General features: G+C 37.9%; 1 pseudogene; it reads left to right on the top strand.

Moving 5' to 3' along the window:
• Positions 1-1,062: 1,062 nt before the first annotated feature.
• On the top strand, positions 1,063-1,790 carry LOC129081743 (DNA-directed RNA polymerase II subunit GRINL1A-like; annotated as a pseudogene).
• Positions 1,791-5,131: the final 3,341 nt, after the last annotated feature.

Genomic DNA, 5,131 nt, shown 5'->3' with positions numbered 1-5,131 from the left:
TGATTTCGCAATAGAAACTTCTTAGGCAAGAAGGGATTGGCATGGAATATTCAAAGTGGTTGAAAAGCAATGGCATAAAACTGAGGCTACTCTGCTCAGCAAGGCTATCATTTAGAATCCAAGGACTGATAAAGAGCTTCCCAGAGAAGAAAAGGCTTAAGGAGTTCCTCACCACCAAACCATTATTACAAAAAAAAAAAAAAAAAAAAAATTAAAGGAGGAGGAGGGGGATGAGGAAGGAGAGAAGATTAAAAGTATGAATAAGAAAATATCACACACGAAATATTTCTTCACAATGGCAAACACAATAAAAGCAGCGGATCAATCAACACTAAAGCTAGTACAAATGTTAAAAGGCAAAGCTAGGAAGATCATGTGTAGTTACAACAGTAAATTAAGGGATACACACACAAAAGTAAAAAGTCATCACAAAAACAAACATGGCAGGGTGAATAAAAATGGTAGTTATTTTAGATCGTGTTTATACTTAAGCAACATCGAATTTAAAACAGTTCTACAAAGGTAGCTTGGTATATATGAAGCATATGGTAGCCACAAAAAAAAAAATCTCTGGCCGGGACCCCGCCGGCCACTTTCTCAGTCCTCTCCCCAAAGCCGCCTTCCCAAGTCACTCCTCAGGCGGCTCCAGCCCACTCTGCTCCCACCTCTGCGGGAGCCCAGGAGCATTAGGTGGTGAGTGTGAAATCAGAGCAAGGAGAGCAGGAACTTCATGTGTTTAATTTACAACCTGCTGGATCATCTGGAAGTTAAAAATTTAAATAAATAAAATCTTTAAAAGTAAAAAAAAAAATTTACTACACACACTCAGATGACTTCACATTCCTGGATGCCACTAGGCCTGCTTGACCCCTTCTCCCAGCATTGGCAGGAAGGCCACTGCAAAGTCTGCTCACTCTTGGGACCTTTGAATCATGCAAGAGGCCCAGGAAGCAGTTTGCTATACAGTTCTTCCAGGAAAAAAGGTGACTCATCCGGCGGTGGCTGTGGGGGCTTCCAAGGAAGCTGAGTGCCTGCCGCCTCCCGAGCCTCAGCCTTCGCACAATGTCCTTGCTGCGCCACGGCTTCAAGCCCAAAGCCCCCGAGGACTTGGGACAGTGGAGTCTTGCAGAGCTGCTGGAGATGTTGAAGCACCAGGAGGGTCTTTTGCGCAACGTAAAATTCATTTTCAGATTGCCCAACAACGGCGAAAATGTCTTAGGCTCTGTAGCCAAACCAAAAGCTGCCATTGCAGAACATGAAAGAGAGGAAAACATGACATGTTTCATCCTGTCAGTTTAGACTGCAATCCAAGGCAAAAAAGCAATTGCAGATAAGGCCCAGAATTCTGGCTAGATATTTGATTCTTCATCACTGGTTCTTGGCTTTTCTTCTGTAGATAACATCACGTCATCTGAAACAACCTCAAAACAGCAGGGACTTGCACATTCTACTCACAAAGGCGATTAAGAGGCTCCTGAGGTTGCCTGCCCAGGTTCCAGCAGCAGAGACAGTGTGCCTTCCTCACCTGAAGATAGTAAGCATCTCCCTCAGCATCACCTGTCAGGTCAAGCAGAAGATAATTCCAGCACCTCTGAGGATCTATTTACTGATAGGTTACAAAGGATCACCATTGAAGACCCAGGTGGACACAACTCAGAAGAAAACACAGGACTGAGAACTTGACGGGCATTCATACTGGGACACAGAAGAAGCCTCTTTACATGGAAGTGCTAGACATGGGAGCCAAAAACCCAGTGCCCCCAGCACATAAATTCAAACCCAATGTGTAAGTACCGTTGGAAACAGGCCTGTCATAGGAACATAATATTTGTTAAACTCAGAAAATTGGGAGAATGCTGTAAGTTCAGTGGACTTTGTAAGAATTACTTCTAGTTAGAAACGAGCATATTCTAGAAACAGTGAGACCAGCCTGGCTGGAATTGAGGATTCATGTTGAAAAATACTTCAATATTTTAACGAAGTCATTGAAAAAGTTTTAAATAGTAGATAGAGTATTAAATTTCAGGATGTTTACCCAATGTTTCATAATAAACAGAGTCACAGAAAAAAAAATCTCCAAGAGATATACAAGAAATAAAGACAAAAACAAGAACTCCAAAAACAATACTACAGAAAGTCATCAACGTATAAGGGAAGAAAGAATAAGGAAGGAACAGAGAAGAAATATAAACACACACGCACAAAGCAATTAATAAAATGGGAACAACTACATACATATTAATAATTACTTTAAATCTAAATGGATTAAATGCTCTAATCAAAAGATGACTGGATAAGGAAGATGTGGTACATATGCACAATGGAATATTACTTGGACACAAAAACAATGAAATCTTACCATTTGCAACAACATGGTCAGACCTAGAGGGTATTATGCTAAGTGAAATAAGTCAGACCAATAAAGACAAATACCATATGATTTCACTTCCATGTGTAATATAAAGAACAAAATAAATGAACAAACAACAGAAACAAACTCATAGATACAGGGAACAAACTGATGGTTGCCAGATTGAGAGGGTTTGGGGGACTGGATGAAAAAGGTGAAGGGATTAGGAAGTATTGTAAAAATTGGTAGTTAACAAAAACATTCATAGGGATATAAAGTACAGCATAGGAAATACAGCCAATACTATTGATAAACCATGTATGATGTGACAGGGTACAAGGCTTATCAGCAAGAATCACTTCATAAGTTATATAAATGTCTAACCATTATGTTGTACACCTGAAACTAAAATATACTTAATGTCCAGTATAGTTTAAATTTTTTTTAATTTTAAAAGAAAAGAAAATCTATGCTGAATCTGTACAGCTTTCTTTATTTAGGCTCTGGCTTACTAAACAGAAATCTGTCTTTACTGAAAATTGAGCCTTTAAAAAAAAACTACTATAAATCAGTTTAAAATGTAGAGAGGTAGAGATTTGGGAACTGTCTGTGTGTGTGTGTTTTTAGACAAGTAATCCTTCCAGATTAAAGCTACAGTCAGACCCAGCTCAGATACAGTGGATTCAGTGGTGTCAGTACTGAGTACCATTAGCGCTGTCATGCAGCATGAGGTAACTGGGTGATACCAGCTTTCTCACAGACCACATGGAATTAAACTAGAATCAATAACATAAAGCTGGAAAGCTCCCAAAATACTTGAAGATTAAATAACATATGGGTCAAAGAAGTCTCAAGAGAAATTTTAAAGTATTCTGAACATACAAAGAACTCAACAATAAGAAAAGGAACAACTTGACCTGGCCAGTGTGGCTCAGTTGGTTGGAGAGTCATCCCATAACCAAAAGTTGGGGTTCAGTCCCACTCAGGGCACATACCTGGGTTGCAGGATCAATCCCCAATCCAGCGTGTACAAGATCTGGTCTGGGTGCATAGTCAATTAAAATATGAGAAAAACACCTAAACAGACACTTCACCAAAGATATTCAGATGGCAAGTAAACATATGGAAGGATGCTTAACACCATAGGTCATTAGAGAATTACAAATTAAAACAATGAGATACCATTACACATCTATCAGAATGATTAAAATCTAAAACACTGATACCGCTAGATTCTGGCAAGGATGTAGAGCAACAGGAACGCTCATATATTGCTGGTGAGAATGCAAAATGATATAGCTACCTACCTTGGATAACAGTTTGTCAGTTTCTTACAAAACTAAACACACTCTTTCCACGTGATCCAGCAATCATACCTCTTGTTATTTACCCAAAGGAGCTGAAAACTTATATTCGCAATAAAACACTGATGTTCATGGCATCTTATTCATAACTGCCAAACTTGGAAACAACTTAAGTGTCCCTCAGTAAGTGAGTGGATATATAAACTTTGGTATGTTTATACAATGATACATCCATACAATGGAAGAATATATATTCTATTCTAAAAAAAAAATTAGCTATCAAGCCACAAAAAGACATGAAGGAAACTTAAATATATATTATTAAGTGAAAGACGGCAATTGGAAAATCTACCTACTGTATGATTCCAACTATATGATGATCTAGAAAAGGTAAAGGTATGAAGATAATAAAAGGATTAGTGGTTGCCAGGATTTCCAGGGAGAAGGATTTGGGAACTCTCTGAACTCTCCACTCAATTTTGTTGTGAATCTAAAACAACTCTTTTTTAAAAAAAGTCTGGAATCAGATAGTGGTGATTGTTGCATGGCTCTGTGAATGAACTAAAACCCACTGAATTGTACACTAGAAAATGGTGACTTTTGTGGTATGTCAATTATATCTCATAAAAGCTGTTATAAAAGATAACTATTTCATAAGGTTATTTCACAGAATAAAGGTCATGTAGTATTTAAACAAGTGTATTATAACTCTTATAAATATTATTTTGTAAATAGCTGTTCCTTTCCACCTATGGACATAAATTCTTCCCAGAGCCTAGACTGCATATTTTCATCTTTTTATCCTTAGTGTTTCACACACTACCTTGCACTTAGAAGATGCTCAGTAAAGGTTTATTGAAGGAATTGGAGATGAGAGATAAAGTGGAGAGAAGGGCCACATATGATTCCAGGGCTTCTAATCTGGACAAGCAGATGGATTGTGACTGACAGGGACTTCAAGATGGGAAGCAGGTTTTATTTTGTTTGTGTGTATGAGTAAAGTATAATCTAGTGTATAATACATTGCATTTGAGCCACCTGTGGAATGCCCAGGCTAATTTATCCAAATTTTAACGAAAAATACAGGTCTCAGGTTCAAGAAAGAAGTGTGGGGTAAAATCAGAAAATGTGTCACAGGTTGCTAAGCAGTGGTCTGCACCAAAACCATAGCATTAATTATCTATGATTAATTAATGCTAATTAATCATCTATTAATTATCTATTAGCATTAATGGGTTTCTTTGGCCAGGACAATTTTTTTAATAGAGATTATTTTTTATAGTAGTTTTAGGTTCCCAGCAAAATTGAACAGAAGGTTAAGAGAGTTCCTCTATACCTCCCTTTCCCCCAAAACACACACAGCCTCCTCCATTATCAATATCCCCATCAGAGTGGTACATTTGTTATAGTCAATAAAGCTACATTGACATCATAATCACCCAAAGTCCAGAGTTTACAATAGGGTTCACTCTCAGTG

This window comes from Pteronotus mesoamericanus, unplaced genomic scaffold (assembly GCF_021234165.1).
Source record: "Pteronotus mesoamericanus isolate MK-2021 breed Mesoamerican mustached bat unplaced genomic scaffold, CSHL_Meso_final scaffold_118, whole genome shotgun sequence".
NCBI classification, from domain to species: domain Eukaryota; kingdom Metazoa; phylum Chordata; class Mammalia; order Chiroptera; family Mormoopidae; genus Pteronotus; species Pteronotus mesoamericanus.
Note: the sequence above shows the minus strand (reverse complement) of the source record. Positions and strands in the feature narration are given on the sequence as shown.